Genomic DNA, 16,882 nt, shown 5'->3' on the forward strand with positions numbered 1-16,882 from the left:
CCTTCTTCACCTTTGCGATGCTGCCGCTCTCTCCGGCTCCCGGAGCCGAAGAAGCGGCTTCTTCGCGCAAAGACGATTGTACCGCTCACAGTGCTCTCTTAGCGCCGCTTCTGCCGAAAGAAGCCCGGGAGCGGCGCTTAGCTGCGGAGAGCATCGTACCTTCGTCTTTAGCGTCTTTTGTGGTCTACATCCTAGCAGATAGTTTTTCCACTCTGTCTGGCAAGGAAAACCTGCGCGAGCACAGAAAACATCTCCCATCGTGTTCTGGACGTTGCACGGAGGTCTGCCAAGTGTTTGCCATAAAGAAAAGAAAATCTGTCCAAAACAGCTTCTTATCGAATATTCATGTGATTGGAAAAGTCAGGAAAGTGGTAATGTACTGCTGTCTCTCAGTTGGCAAGCTGCGCACACAATCCCAGTGTTGTACAGCTTCCTTCTTCACCTTTCCGATCATGCCGCTCTCTCCGGCTCCCGGAGCCGAAGAAGCGGCTTCTTCGCGCAAAGACGATTGTACCGCTCACAGTGCTCTCTTAGCGCGGCTTCTGCCGAAAGAAGCCCGGGAGCAGCGGATAGCTCCGGGGAGCATCGTACCTTCCCCTTTAGCGTCTTTTGTGGTCTACATGCTAGCAGAAAGCTTTTCCACTCTGTCTGGCAAGGAAAACCTGCGCGAGCACAGAAAACATCTCCCATCGTGTTCTGGACGTTGCACGGAGGTCGGCCAAGTGTTTGCCATAAAGAAAAGAAAATCTGACCAAAACAGCTTCTTATCGAATATTCATGTGATTGGAAAAGTCAGGAAAGTGGTAATGTACTGTTTTCTATCAGTTGGCAAGTTGTGCACACAATCCCAGTGTTGTACGGCTTCCTTCTTCACCTTTCTGATGCTGTGCTCTCTCCGGCTCCCGGAGCCGAAGAAGCGGCTTCTTCGCGCAAAGACGATTGTACTGCTCACAGTGCTCTCTTAGCGCCGCTTCTGCCGACAGAAGCCCGGGAGCGGCTCATAGCTCCGGAGAGCATCGTACCTTCGCCTTTAGCGTCTTTTGTGGTCTACATGCTAGCAGAAAGCTTTTCCACTCTGTCTGGCAAGGAAAACCTGCGCGAGCACAGAAAACATCTCCCATCGTGTTCTGGACGTGGCTCGGAAGTCGGCCAAGTGTTTGACAAGAAGAAAAGAAAAGTGGTCCAAAACAGCTTCTTATCGAATATTCATGTGATTGGAAAAGTCAGGAAAGTGGTAATGTACTGCTGTCTATCAGTTGGCAAGCTGCGCACACAATCCCAGTGTTGTACAGCTTCCTTCTTCACCTTTCCGATCATGCCGCTCTCTCCGGCTCCCGGAGCCGAAGAAGCGGCTTCTTCGCGCAAAGACGATTGTACCGCTCACTGTGCTCTCTTAGCGCCGCTTCTGCCAAAAGAAGCCCGGGAGCGGCGCTTAGCTCCGGGGAGCATCGTACCTTCGCCTTTAGCGTCTTTTGTGGTCTACATGCTAGCAGAAAGCTTTTCCACTCTGTCTGGCAAGGAAAACCTGCGCGAGCACAGAAAACATCTCCCATCGTGTTCTGGATGTTGCACGGAGGTCTGCCAAGTGTTTGCCATAAAGAAAAGAAAATCTGTCCAAAACTGCTTCTTATCGAATATTCATGTGATTGGAAAAGTCAGGAAAGTGGTAATGTACTGTTTTCTATCAGTTGGCAAGCTGCGCACACAATCCCAGTGTTGTACAGCTTCCTTCTTCACCTTTCCGATCATGCCGCTCTCTCCGGCTCCCAGAGCCGATGAAGCGGCTTCTTCGCGCAAAGACGATTGTACCGCTCACAGTGCTCTCTTAGCGCGGCTTCTGCCGAAAGAAGCCCGGGAGCGGCGCTTAGCTCCGGAGAGCATCGTACCTTCGTCTTTAGCGTCTTTTGTGGTCTACATCCTAGCAGAAAGCTTTTCCACTCTGTCTGGCAAGGAAAACCTGCGCGAGCACAGAAAACATCTCCCATCGTGTTCTGGACGTTGCACGGAGGTCTGCCAAGTGTTTGCCATAAAGAAAAGAAAATCTGTCCAAAACAGCTTCTTATCGAATATTCATGTGATTGGAAAAGTCAGGAAAGTGGTAATGTACTGTTTTCTATCAGTTGGCAAGCTGTGCATCCAATCCCAGTGTTGTACATTTTCCTTCTTCACCTTTCCGATCATGCCGCTCTCTCCGGCTCCCGGAGCCGAAGAAGCGGCTTCTTCGCGCAAAGACGATTGTACCGCTCACAGTGCTCTCTTAGCGCGGCTTCTGCCGAAAGACGCCCGGGAGCGGCGCTTAGCTCCGGGGAGCATCGTACCTTCGCCTTTAGCGTCTTTTGTGGTCTACATCTTAGCAGAAAGCTTTTCCACGCTGTCTGGCAAGGAAAAACTGCGCGAGCACAGAAAACATCTCCCATCGTGTTCTGGACATGGCTCGGAAGTCTGCCAAGTGTTTGACAAGAAGAAAAGAAAATCTGTCCAAAACAGCTTCTTATCGAATATTCATGTGATTGGAAAAGTCAGGAAAGTGGTAATGTACTGTTTTCTATCAGTTGGCAAGCTGCGCACACAATCCCAGTGTTGTACAGCTTCCTTCTTCACCTTTCCGATCATGCCGCTCTCTCCGGCTTCCGGACCCGAAAAAGCGGCTTCTTCGCGCAAAGACGATTGTACCGCTCACAGTGCTCTCTTAGCGCCGCTTCTGCCGAAAGAAGCCCGGGAGCGGCGCTTAGCTCCGGGGAGCATCGTACCTTCGCCTTTAGCGTCTTTTGTTGTCTACATCTTAGCAGAAAGCTTTTCCACTCTGTCTGGCAAGGAAAACCTGCGCGAGCACAGAAAACATCTCCCACCGTGTTCTGGACGTTGCACGGAGGTCTGCCAAGTGTTTGGCATAAAGAAAAGAAAATCTGTCCAAAACCGCTTCTTATCGAATATTCATGTGATTGGAAAAGTCAGGAAAGTGGTAATGTACTGTTTTCTATCAGTTGGCAAGCTGCGCACACAATCCCAGTGTTGTACAGCTTCCTTCTTCACCTTTGCGATGCTGCCGCTCTCTCCGGCTCCCGGAGCCGAAGAAGCGGCTTCTTCGCGCAAAGACGATTGTACCGCTCACAGTGCTCTCTTAGCGCCGCTTCTGCCGAAAGAAGCCCGGGAGTGGCGCTTAGCTGCGGAGAGCATCGTACCTTCGTCTTTAGCGTCTTTTGTGGTCTACATCCTAGCAGATAGTTTTTCCACTCTGTCTGGCAAGGAAAACCTGCGCGAGCACAGAAAACATCTCCCATCGTGTTCTGGACGTTGCACGGAGGTCTGCCAAGTGTTTGCCATAAAGAAAAGAAAATCTGTCCAAAACAGCTTCTTATCGAATATTCATGTGATTGGAAAAGTCAGGAAAGTGGTAATGTACTGCTGTCTCTCAGTTGGCAAGCTGCGCACACAATCCCAGTGTTGTACAGCTTCCTTCTTCACCTTTCCGATCATGCCGCTCTCTCCGGCTCCCGGAGCCGAAGAAGCGGCTTCTTCGCGCAAAGACGATTGTACCGCTCACAGTGCTCTCTTAGCGCGGCTTCTGCCGAAAGAAGCCCGGGAGCGGCGGATAGCTCCGGGGAGCATCGTACCTTCCCCTTTAGCGTCTTTTGTGGTCTACATGCTAGCAGAAAGCTTTTCCACTCTGTCTGGCAAGGAAAACCTGCGCGAGCACAGAAAACATCTCCCATCGTGTTCTGGACGTTGCACGGAGGTCGGCCAAGTGTTTGCCATAAAGAAAAGAAAGTCTGACCAAAACAGCTTCTTATCGAATATTCATGTGATTGGAAAAGTCAGGAAAGTGGTAATGTACTGTTTTCTATCAGTTGGCAAGTTGTGCACACAATCCCAGTGTTGTACGGCTTCCTTCTTCACCTTTCTGATGCTGTGCTCTCTCCGGCTCCCGGAGCCGAAGAAGCGGCTTCTTTGCGCAAAGACGATTGTACCGCTCACAGTGCTCTCTTAGCGCCGCTTCTGCCGACAGAAGCCCGGGAGCGGCTCTTAGCTCCGGAGAGCATCGTACCTTCGTCTTTAGCGTCTTTTGTGGTCTACATGCTAGCAGAAAGCTTTTCCACTCTGTCTGGCAAGGAAAACCTGCGCGAGCACAGAAAACATCTCCCATCGTGTTCTGGACGTTGCACGGAGGTCGGCCAAGTGTTTGCCATAAAGAAAAGAAAATCTGACCAAAACAGCTTCTTATCGAATATTCATGTGATTGGAAAAGTCAGGAAAGTGGTAATGTACTGTTTTCTATCAGTTGGCAAGCTGCGCACACAATCCCAGTGTTGTACAGCTTCCTTCTTCACCTTTGCGATGCTGCCGCTCTCTCCGGCTCCCGGAGCCGAAGAAGCGGCTTCTTCGCGCAAAGACGATTGTACCGCTCACAGTGCTCTCTTAGCGCCGCTTCTGCCGAAAGAAGCCCGGGAGCGGCGCTTAGCTGCGGAGAGCATCGTACCTTCGTCTTTAGCGTCTTTTGTGGTCTACATCCTAGCAGAAAGCTTTTCCACTCTGTCTGGCAAGGAAAACCTGCGCAAGCACAGAAAACATCTCCCATCGTGTTCTGGACGTTGCACGGAGGTCTGCCAAGTGTTTGCCATAAAGAAAAGAAAATCTGTCCAAAACAGCTTCTTATCGAATATTCATGTGATTGGAAAAGTCAGGAAAGTGGTAATGTACTGTTTTCTATCAGTTGGCAAGCTGTGCATCCAATCCCAGTGTTCTACGGCTTCCTTCTTCACCTTTCCGATCATGCCGCTCTCTCCGGCTCCCGGAGCCGAAGAAGCGGCTTCTTCGCGCAAAGACGATTGTACCGCTCACAGTGCTCTCTTAGCGCGGCTTCTGCCGAAAGACGCCCGGGAGCGGCGCTTAGCTCCGGGGAGCATCGTACCTTCGCCTTTAGCGTCTTTTGTGGTCTACATCTTAGCAGAAAGCTTTTCCACGCTGTCTGGCAAGGAAAAACTGCGCGAGCACAGAAAACATCTCCCATCGTGTTCTGGACATGGCTCGGAAGTCTGCCAAGTGTTTGACAAGAAGAAAAGAAAAGTGGTCCAAAACAGCTTCTTATCGAATATTCATGTGATTGGAAAAGTCAGGAAAGTGGTAATGTACTGTTTTCTATCAGTTGGCAAGCTGCGCACACAATCCCAGTGTTGTACAGCTTCCTTCTTCACCTTTCCGATCATGCCGCTCTCTCCGGCTCCCGGAGCCGAAAAAGCGGCTTCTTCGCGCAAAGACGATTGTACCGCTCACAGTGCTCTCTTAGCGCGGCTTCTGCCGAAAGAAGCCCGGGAGCGGCGCTTAGCTCCGGGGAGCATCGTACCTTCGCCTTTAGCGTCTTTTGTTGTCTACATCTTAGCAGAAAGCTTTTCCACTCTGTCTGGCAAGGAAAACCTGCGCGAGCACAGAAAACATCTCCCACCGTGTTCTGGACGTTGCACGGAGGTCTGCCAAGTGTTTGGCATAAAGAAAAGAAAATCTGTCCAAAACCGCTTCTTATCGAATATTCATGTGATTGGAAAAGTCAGGAAAGTGGTAATGTACTGTTTTCTATCAGTTGGCAAGCTGCGCACACAATCCCAGTGTTGTACAGCTTCCTTCTTCACCTTTCCGATGCTGCCGCTCTCTCCGGCTCCCGGAGCCGAAGAAGCGGCTTCTTCGCGCAAAGACGATTGTACCGCTCACAGTGCTCTCTTAGCGCCGCTTCTGCCGAAAGAAGCCCGGGAGCGGCGCTTAGCTGCGGAGAGCATCGTACCTTCGTCTTTAGCGTCTTTTGTGGTCTACATCCTAGCAGATAGTTTTTCCACTCTGTCTGGCAAGGAAAACCTGCGCGAGCACAGAAAACATCTCCCATCGTGTTCTGGACGTTGCACGGAGGTCTGCCAAGTGTTTGCCATAAAGAAAAGAAAATCTGTCCAAAACAGCTTCTTATCGAATATTCATGTGATTGGAAAAGTCAGGAAAGTGGTAATGTACTGCTGTCTCTCAGTTGGCAAGCTGCGCACACAATCCCAGTGTTGTACAGCTTCCTTCTTCACCTTTCCGATCATGCCGCTCTCTCCGGCTCCCGGAGCCGAAGAAGCGGCTTCTTCGCGCAAAGACGATTGTACCGCTCACAGTGCTCTCTTAGCGCGGCTTCTGCCGAAAGAAGCCCGGGAGCAGCGGATAGCTCCGGGGAGCATCGTACCTTCCCCTTTAGCGTCTTTTGTGGTCTACATGCTAGCAGAAAGCTTTTCCACTCTGTCTGGCAAGGAAAACCTGCGCGAGCACAGAAAACATCTCCCATCGTGTTCTGGACGTTGCACGGAGGTCGGCCAAGTGTTTGCCATAAAGAAAAGAAAATCTGACCAAAACAGCTTCTTATCGAATATTCATGTGATTGGAAAAGTCAGGAAAGTGGTAATGTACTGTTTTCTATCAGTTGGCAAGTTGTGCACACAATCCCAGTGTTGTACGGCTTCCTTCTTCACCTTTCTGATGCTGTGCTCTCTCCGGCTCCCGGAGCCGAAGAAGCGGCTTCTTCGCGCAAAGACGATTGTACTGCTCACAGTGCTCTCTTAGCGCCGCTTCTGCCGACAGAAGCCCGGGAGCGGCTCTTAGCTCCGGAGAGCATCGTACCTTCGTCTTTAGCGTCTTTTGTGGTCTACATGCTAGCAGAAAGCTTTTCCACTCTGTCTGGCAAGGAAAACCTGCGCGAGCACAGAAAACATCTCCCATCGTGTTCTGGACATGGCTCGGAAGTCGGCCAAGTGTTTGACAAGAAGAAAAGAAAAGTGGTCCAAAACAGCTTCTTATCGAATATTCATGTGATTGGAAAAGTCAGGAAAGTGGTAATGTACTGCTGTCTATCAGTTGGCAAGCTGCGCACACAATCCCAGTGTTGTACAGCTTCCTTCTTCACCTTTCCGATCATGCCGCTCTCTCCGGCTCCCGGAGCCGAAGAAGCGGCTTCTTCGCGCAAAGACGATTGTACCGCTCACTGTGCTCTCTTAGCGCCGCTTCTGCCAAAAGAAGCCCGGGAGCGGCGCTTAGCTCCGGGGAGCATCGTACCTTCGCCTTTAGCGTCTTTTGTGGTCTACATGCTAGCAGAAAGCTTTTCCACTCTGTCTGGCAAGGAAAACCTGCGCGAGCACAGAAAACATCTCCCATCGTGTTCTGGACGTTGCACGGAGGTCTGCCAAGTGTTTGCCATAAAGAAAAGAAAATCTGTCCAAAACTGCTTCTTATCGAATATTCATGTGATTGGAAAAGTCAGGAAAGTGGTAATGTACTGTTTTCTATCAGTTGGCAAGCTGCGCACACAATCCCAGTGTTGTACAGCTTCCTTCTTCACCTTTCCGATCATGCCGCTCTCTCCGGCTCCCAGAGCCGATGAAGCGGCTTCTTCGCGCAAAGACGATTGTACCGCTCACAGTGCTCTCTTAGCGCGGCTTCTGCCGAAAGAAGCCCGGGAGCGGCGCTTAGCTCCGGAGAGCATCGTACCTTCGTCTTTAGCGTCTTTTGTGGTCTACATCCTAGCAGAAAGCTTTTCCACTCTGTCTGGCAAGGAAAACCTGCGCGAGCACAGAAAACATCTCCCATCGTGTTCTGGACGTTGCACGGAGGTCTGCCAAGTGTTTGCCATAAAGAAAAGAAAATCTGTCCAAAACAGCTTCTTATCGAATATTCATGTGATTGGAAAAGTCAGGAAAGTGGTAATGTACTGTTTTCTATCAGTTGGCAAGCTGTGCATCCAATCCCAGTGTTGTACACTTTCCTTCTTCACCTTTCCGATCATGCCGCTCTCTCCGGCTCCCGGAGCCGAAGAAGCGGCTTCTTCGCGCAAAGACGATTGTACCGCTCACAGTGCTCTCTTAGCGCGGCTTCTGCCGAAAGACGCCCGGGAGCGGCGCTTAGCTCCGGGGAGCATCGTACCTTCGCCTTTAGCGTCTTTTGTGGTCTACATCTTAGCAGAAAGCTTTTCCACGCTGTCTGGCAAGGAAAAACTGCGCGAGCACAGAAAACATCTCCCATCGTGTTCTGGACATGGCTCGGAAGTCTGCCAAGTGTTTGACAAGAAGAAAAGAAAAGTGGTCCAAAACAGCTTCTTATCGAATATTCATGTGATTGGAAAAGTCAGGAAAGTGGTAATGTACTGTTTTCTATCAGTTGGCAAGCTGCGCACACAATCCCAGTGTTGTACAGCTTCCTTCTTCACCTTTCCGATCATGCCGCTCTCTCCGGCTCCCGGAGCCGAAAAAGCGGCTTCTTCGCGCAAAGACGATTGTACCGCTCACAGTGCTCTCTTAGCGCGGCTTCTGCCGAAAGAAGCCCGGGAGCGGCGCTTAGCTCCGGGGAGCATCGTACCTTCGCCTTTAGCGTCTTTTGTTGTCTACATCTTAGCAGAAAGCTTTTCCACTCTGTCTGGCAAGGAAAACCTGCGCGAGCACAGAAAACATCTCCCACCGTGTTCTGGACGTTGCACGGAGGTCTGCCAAGTGTTTGCCATAAAGAAAAGAAAATCTGTCCAAAACCGCTTCTTATCGAATATTCATGTGATTGGAAAAGTCAGGAAAGTGGTAATGTACTGTTTTCTATCAGTTGGCAAGCTGCGCACACAATCCCAGTGTTGTACAGCTTCCTTCTTCACCTTTGCGATGCTGCCGCTCTCTCCGGCTCCCGGAGCCGAAGAAGCGGCTTCTTCGCGCAAAGACGATTGTACCGCTCACAGTGCTCTCTTAGCGCCGCTTCTGCCGAAAGAAGCCCGGGAGCGGCGCTTAGCTGCGGAGAGCATCGTACCTTCGTCTTTAGCGTCTTTTGTGGTCTACATCCTAGCAGATAGTTTTTCCACTCTGTCTGGCAAGGAAAACCTGCGCGAGCACAGAAAACATCTCCCATCGTGTTCTGGACGTTGCACGGAGGTCTGCCAAGTGTTTGCCATAAAGAAAAGAAAATCTGTCCAAAACAGCTTCTTATCGAATATTCATGTGATTGGAAAAGTCAGGAAAGTGGTAATGTACTGCTGTCTCTCAGTTGGCAAGCTGCGCACACAATCCCAGTGTTGTACAGCTTCCTTCTTCACCTTTCCGATCATGCCGCTCTCTCCGGCTCCCGGAGCCGAAGAAGCGGCTTCTTCGCGCAAAGACGATTGTACCGCTCACAGTGCTCTCTTAGCGCGGCTTCTGCCGAAAGAAGCCCGGGAGCGGCGGATAGCTGCGGGGAGCATCGTACCTTCCCCTTTAGCGTCTTTTGTGGTCTACATGCTAGCAGAAAGCTTTTCCACTCTGTCTGGCAAGGAAAACCTGCGCGAGCACAGAAAACATCTCCCATCGTGTTCTGGACGTTGCACGGAGGTCGGCCAAGTGTTTGCCATAAAGAAAAGAAAATCTGACCAAAACAGCTTCTTATCGAATATTCATGTGATTGGAAAAGTCAGGAAAGTGGTAATGTACTGTTTTCTATCAGTTGGCAAGTTGTGCACACAATCCCAGTGTTGTACGGCTTCCTTCTTCACCTTTCTGATGCTGTGCTCTCTCCGGCTCCCGGAGCCGAAGAAGCGGCTTCTTTGCGCAAAGACGATTGTACCGCTCACAGTGCTCTCTTAGCGCCGCTTCTGCCGACAGAAGCCCGGGAGCGGCTCTTAGCTCCGGAGAGCATCGTACCTTCGTCTTTAGAGTCTTTTGTGGTCTACATCCTAGCAGAAAGCTTTTCCACTCTGTCTGGCAAGGAAAACCTGCGCAAGCACAGAAAACATCTCCCATCGTGTTCTGGACGTTGCACGGAGGTCTGCCAAGTGTTTGACATAAAGAAAAGAAAATCTGTCCAAAACAGCTTCTTATCGAATATTCATGTGATTGGAAAAGTCAGGAAAGTGGTAATGTACTGTTTTCTATCAGTTGGCAAGCTGTGCATCCAATCCCAGTGTTCTACGGCTTCCTTCTTCACCTTTCCGATCATGCCGCTCTCTCCGGCTCCCGGAGCCGAAAAAGCGGCTTCTTCGCGCAAAGACGATTGTACCGCTCACAGTGCTCTCTTAGCGCGGCTTCTGCCGAAAGAAGCCCGGGAGCGGCGCTTAGCTCCGGGGAGAATCGTACCTTCGCCTTTAGCGTCTTTTGTTGTCTACATCTTAGCAGAAAGCTTTTCCACTCTGTCTGGCAAGGAAAACCTGCGCAAGCACAGAAAACATCTCCCACCGTGTTCTGGACGTTGCACGGAGGTCTGCCAAGTGTTTGCCATAAAGAAAAGAAAATCTGTCCAAAACTGCTTCTTATCGAATATTCATGTGATTGGAAAAGTCAGGAAAGTGGTAATGTACTGTTTTCTATCAGTTGGCAAGCTGCGCACACAATCCCAGTGTTGTACAGCTTCCTTCTTCACCTTTGCGATGCTGCCGCTCTCTCCGGCTCCCGGAGCCGAAGAAGCGGCTTCTTCGCGCAAAGACGATTGTACCGCTCACAGTGCTCTCTTAGCGCGGCTTCTGCCGAAAGAAGCCCGGGAGCGGCGCTTAGCTGCGGAGAGCATCGTACCTTCGTCTTTAGCGTCTTTTGTGGTCTACATCCTAGCAGATAGTTTTTCCACTCTGTCTGGCAAGGAAAACCTGCGCGAGCACAGAAAACATCTCCCATCGTGTTCTGGACGTTGCACGGAGGTCTGCCAAGTGTTTGCCATAAAGAAAAGAAAATCTGTCCAAAACAGCTTCTTATCGAATATTCATGTGATTGGAAAAGTCAGGAAAGTGGTAATGTACTGCTGTCTCTCAGTTGGCAAGCTGCGCACACAATCCCAGTGTTGTACAGCTTCCTTCTTCACCTTTCCGATCATGCCGCTCTCTCCGGCTCCCGGAGCCGAAGAAGCGGCTTCTTCGCGCAAAGACGATTGTACCGCTCACAGTGCTCTCTTAGCGCGGCTTCTGCCGAAAGAAACCCGGGAGCGGCGGATAGCTCCGGGGAGCATCGTACCTTCCCCTTTAGCGTCTTTTGTGGTCTACATGCTAGCAGAAAGCTTTTCCACTCTGTCTGGCAAGGAAAACCTGCGCGAGCACAGAAAACATCTCCCATCGTGTTCTGGACGTTGCACGGAGGTCGGCCAAGTGTTTGCCATAAAGAAAAGAAAATCTGACCAAAACAGCTTCTTATCGAATATTCATGTGATTGGAAAAGTCAGGAAAGTGATAATGTACTGTTTTCTATCAGTTGGCAAGTTGTGCACACAATCCCAGTGTTGTACGGCTTCCTTCTTCACCTTTCTGATGCTGTGCTCTCTCCGGCTCCCGGAGCCGAAGAAGCGGCTTCTTCGCGCAAAGACGATTGTACCGCTCACAGTGCTCTCTTAGCGCCGCTTCTGCCGACAGAAGCCCGGGAGCGGCTCTTAGCTCCGGAGAGCATCGTACCTTCGCCTTTAGCGTCTTTTGTGGTCTACATGCTAGCAGAAAGCTTTTCCACTCTGTCTGGCAAGGAAAACCTGCGCGAGCACAGAAATCATCTCCCATCGTGTTCTGGACGTTGCACAGCGGTCTGCCAAGTGTTTGCCATAAAGAAAAGAAAATCTGTCCAAAACAGCTTCTTATCGAATATTCATGTGATTGGAAAAGTCAGGAAAGTGGTAATGTACTGCTGTCTATCAGTTGGAAAGCTGCGCACACAATCCCAGTGCAATACAGCTTCCTTCTTCACCTTTGCGATGCTGCCGCACTCTCCGGCTCCCGGAGCCGAAGAAGCGGCTTCTTCGCGCAAAGACGATTGTACCGCTCACAGTGCTCTCTTAGCGCGGCTTCTGCCGAAAGAAGCCCGGGAGCGGCGCTTAGCTCCGGGGAGCATCGTACCTTCGCCTTCAGCGTCTTTTGTGGTCTACATCTTAGCAGAAAGCTTTTCCACGCTGTCTGGCAAGGAAAACCTGCGCGAGCACAGAAAACATCTCCCATCGTGTTCTGGACATTGCTCGGAAGTCTGCCAAGTGTTTGACAAGAAGAAAAGAAAAGTGGTCCAAAACAGCTTCTTATCGAATATTCATGTGATTGGAAAAGTCAGGAAAGTGGTAATGTACTGTTTTCTATCAGTTGGCAAGCTGCGCACACAATCCCAGTGTTGTACAGCTTCCTTCTTCACCTTTGCGATGCTGCCGCTCTCTCCGGCTCCCGGAGCCGAAGAAGCGGCTTCTTCGCGCAAAGACGATTGTACCGCTCACAGTGCTCTCTTAGTGCGGCTTCTGCCGAAAGAAGCCCGGGAGCGGCGCTTAGCTGCGGAGAGCATCGTACCTTCGTCTTTAGCGTCTTTTGTGGTCTACATCCTAGCAGATAGTTTTTCCACTCTGTCTGGCAAGGAAAACCTGCGCGAGCACAGAAAACATCTCCCATCGTGTTCTGGATGTTGCACGGAGGTCTGCCAAGTGTTTGCCATAAAGAAAAGAAAATCTGTCCAAAACAGCTTCTTATCGAATATTCATGTGATTGGAAAAGTCAGGAAAGTGGTAATGTACTGCTGTCTATCAGTTGGCAAGCTGCGCACACAATCCCAGTGTTGTACAGCTTCCTTCTTCATCTTTCCGATCATGCCGCTCTCTCCGGCTCCCGGAGCCGAAGAAGCGGCTTCTTCGCGCAAAGACGATTGTACCGCTCACTGTGCTCTCTTAGCGCCGCTTCTGCCAAAAGAAGCCCGGGAGCGGCGCTTAGCTCCGGGGAGCATCGTACCTTCGCCTTTAGCGTCTTTTGTGGTCTACATGCTAGCAGAAAGCTTTTCCACTCTGTCTGGCAAGGAAAACCTGCGCGAGCACAGAAAACATCTCCCATCGTGTTCTGGACGTTGCACGGAGGTCTGCCAAGTGTTTGCCATAAAGAAAAGAAAATCTGACCAAAACAGCTTCTTATCGAATATTCATGTGATTGGAAAAGTCAGGAAAGTGGTAATGTACTGTTTTCTATCAGTTGGCAAGCTGCGCACACAATCCCAGTGTTGTACAGCTTCCTTCTTCACCTTTCCGATCATGCCGCTCTCTCCGGCTCCCAGAGCCGATGAAGCGGCTTCTTTGCGCAAAGACGATTGTACCGCTCACTGTGCTCTCTTAGCGCGGCTTCTGCCGAAAGAAGCCCGGGAGCGGCGCTTAGCTCCGGAGAGCATCGTACCTTCGTCTTTAGCGTCTTTTGTGGTCTACATCCTAGCAGAAAGCTTTTCCACTCTGTCTGGCAAGGAAAACCTGCGCAAGCACAGAAAACATCTCCCATCGTGTTCTGGACGTTGCACGGAGGTCTGCCAAGTGTTTGCCATAAAGAAAAGAAAATCTGTCCAAAACAGCTTCTTATCGAATATTCATGTGATTGGAAAAGTCAGGAAAGTGGTAATGTACTGTTTTCTATCAGTTGGCAAGCTGTGCATCCAATCCCAGTGTTCTACGGCTTCCTTCTTCACCTTTCCGATCATGCCGCTCTCTCCGGCTCCCGGAGCCGAAGAAGCGACTTCTTCGCGCAAAGACGATTGTACCGCTCACAGTGCTCTCTTAGCGCGGCTTCTGCCGAAAGACGCCCGGGAGCGGCGCTTAGCTCCGGGGAGCATCGTACCTTCGTCTTTAGCGTCTTTTGTGGTCTACATCTTAGCAGAAAGCTTTTCCACGCTGTCTGGCAAGGAAAACCTGCGCGAGCACAGAAAACATCTCCCATCGTGTTCTGGACATGGCACGGAAGTCTGCCAAGTGTTTGACAAGAAGAAAAGAAAAGTGGTCCAAAACAGCTTCTTATCGAATATTCATGTGATTGGAAAAGTCAGGAAAGTGGTAATGTACTGTTTTCTATCAGTTGGCAAGCTGCGCACACAATCCCAGTGTTGTACAGCTTCCTTCTTCACCTTTCCGATCATGCCGCTCTCTCCGGCTCCCGGAGCCGAAAAAGCGGCTTCTTCGCGCAAAGACGATTGTACCGCTCACAGTGCTCTCTTAGCGCGGCTTCTGCCGAAAGAAGCCCGGGAGCGGCGCTTAGCTCCGGGGAGCATCGTACCTTCGCCTTTAGCGTCTTTTGTTGTCTACATCTTAGCAGAAAGCTTTTCCACTCTGTCTGGCAAGGAAAACCTGCGCGAGCACAGAAAACATCTCCCACCGTGTTCTGGACGTTGCACGGAGGTCTGCCAAGTGTTTGGCATAAAGAAAAGAAAATCTGTCCAAAACCGCTTCTTATCGAATATTCATGTGATTGGAAAAGTCAGGAAAGTGGTAATGTACTGTTTTCTATCAGTTGGCAAGCTGCGCACACAATCCCAGTGTTGTACAGCTTCCTTCTTCACCTTTGCGATGCTGCCGCTCTCTCCGGCTCCCGGAGCCGAAGAAGCGGCTTCTTCGCGCAAAGACGATTGTACCGCTCACAGTGCTCTCTTAGCGCGGCTTCTGCCGAAAGAAGCCCGGGAGCGGCGCTTAGCTGCGGAGAGCATCGTACCTTCGTCTTTAGCGTCTTTTGTGGTCTACATCCTAGCAGATAGTTTTTCCACTCTGTCTGGCAAGGAAAACCTGCGCGAGCACAGAAAACATCTCCCATCGTGTTCTGGACATTGCACGGAGGTCTGCCAAGTGTTTGCCATAAAGAAAAGAAAATCTGTCCAAAACAGCTTCTTATCGAATATTCATGTGATTGGAAAAGTCAGGAAAGTGGTAATGTACTGCTGTCTCTCAGTTGGCAAGCTGCGCACACAATCCCAGTGTTGTACAGCTTCCTTCTTCACCTTTCCGATCATGCCGCTCTCTCCGGCTCCCGGAGCCGAAGAAGCGGCTTCTTCGCGCAAAGACGATTGTACCGCTCACAGTGCTCTCTTACCGCGGCTTCTGCCGAAAGAAGCCCGGGAGCAGCGGATAGCTCCGGGGAGCATCGTACCTTCCCCTTTAGCGTCTTTTGTGGTCTACATGCTAGCAGAAAGCTTTTCCACTCTGTCTGGCAAGGAAAACCTGCGCGAGCACAGAAAACATCTCCCATCGTGTTCTGGACGTTGCACGGAGTTCGGCCAAGTGTTTGCCATAAAGAAAAGAAAATCTGACCAAAACAGCTTCTTATCGAATATTCATGTGATTGGAAAAGTCAGGAAAGTGGTAATGTACTGTTTTCTATCAGTTGGCAAGTTGTGCACACAATCCCAGTGTTGTACGGCTTCCTTCTTCACCTTTCTGATGCTGTGCTCTCTCCGGCTCCCGGAGCCGAAGAAGCGGCTTCTTCGCGCAAAGACGATTGTACCGCTCACAGTGCTCTCTTAGCGCCGCTTCTGCCGACAGAAGCCCGGGAGCGGCTCTTAGCTCCGGAGAGCATCGTACCTTCGCCTTTGGCGTCTTTTGTGGTCTACATGCTAGCAGAAAGCTTTCCCACTCTGTCTGGCAAGGAAAACCTGCGCGAGCACAGAAAACATCTCCCATCGTGTTCTGGACATGGCTCGGAAGTTTGCCAAGTGTTTGACAAGAAGAAAAGAAAAGTGGTCCAAAACAGCTTCTTATCGAATATTCATGTGATTGGAAAAGTCAGGAAAGTGGTAATGTACTGTTTTCTATCAGTTGGCAAGCTGCGCACACAATCCCAGTGTTGTACAGCTTCCTTCTTCACCTTTCCGATCATGCCGCTCTCTCCGGCTCCCGGAGCCGAAGAAGCGGCTTCTTCGCGCAAAGACGATTGTACCGCTCACTGTGCTCTCTTAGCGCCGCTTCTGCCAAAAGAAGCCCGGGAGCGGCGCTTAGCTCCGGGGAGCATCGTACCTTCGCCTTTAGCGTCTTTTGTGGTCTACATGCTAGCAGAAAGCTTTTCCACTCTGTCTGGCAAGGAAAACCTGCGCGAGCACAGAAAACATCTCCCATCGTGTTCTGGACGTTGCACGGAGGTCTGCCAAGTGTTTGCCATAAAGAAAAGAAAATCTGACCAAAACAGCTTCTTATCGAATATTCATGTGATTGGAAAAGTCAGGAAAGTGGTAATGTACTGTTTTCTATCAGTTGGCAAGCTGCGCACACAATCCCAGTGTTGTACAGCTTCCTTCTTCACCTTTCCGATCATGCCGCTCTCTCCGGCTCCCAGAGCCGATGAAGCGGCTTCTTTGCGCAAAGACGATTGTACCGCTCACTGTGCTCTCTTAGCGCGGCTTCTGCCGAAAAAGCCCGGGAGCGGCGCTTAGCTCCGGAGAGCATCGTACCTTCGTCTTTAGCGTCTTTTGTGGTCTACATGCTAGCAGAAAGCTTTTCCACTCTGTCTGGCAAGGAAAACCTGCGCAAGCACAGAAAACATCTCCCATCGTGTTCTGGACGTTGCACGGAGGTCTGCCAAGTGTTTGCCATAAAGAAAAGAAAATCTGTCCAAAACAGCTTCTTATCGAATATTCATGTGATTGGAAAAGTCAGGAAAGTGGTAATGTACTGTTTTCTATCAGTTGGCAAGCTGTGCATCCAATCCCAGTGTTCTACGGCTTCCTTCTTCACCTTTCCGATCATGCCGCTCTCTCCGGCTCCCGGAGCCGAAGAAGCGACTTCTTCGCGCAAAGACGATTGTACCGCTCACAGTGCTCTCTTAGCGCGGCTTCTGCCGAAAGACGCCCGGGAGCGGCGCTTAGCTCTGGGGAGCATCGTACCTTCGTCTTTAGCGTCTTTTGTGGTCTACATCTTAGCAGAAAGCTTTTCCACGCTGTCTGGCAAGGAAAACCTGCGCGAGCACAGAAAACATCTCCCATCGTGTTCTGGACATGGCACGGAAGTCTGCCAAGTGTTTGACAAGAAGAAAAGAAAAGTGGTCCAAAACAGCTTCTTATCGAATATTCATGTATTTGGAAAAGTCAGGAAAGTGGTAATGTACTGTTTTCTATCAGTTGGCAAGCTGCGCACACAATCCCAGTGTTGTACAGCTTCCTTCTTCACCTTTCCGATCATGCCGCTCTCTCCGGCTCCC

The sequence above is a fragment of the Ammospiza nelsoni genome, chromosome 9, assembly GCF_027579445.1.
Source record: "Ammospiza nelsoni isolate bAmmNel1 chromosome 9, bAmmNel1.pri, whole genome shotgun sequence".
NCBI classification, from domain to species: Eukaryota; Metazoa; Chordata; class Aves; order Passeriformes; family Passerellidae; genus Ammospiza; species Ammospiza nelsoni.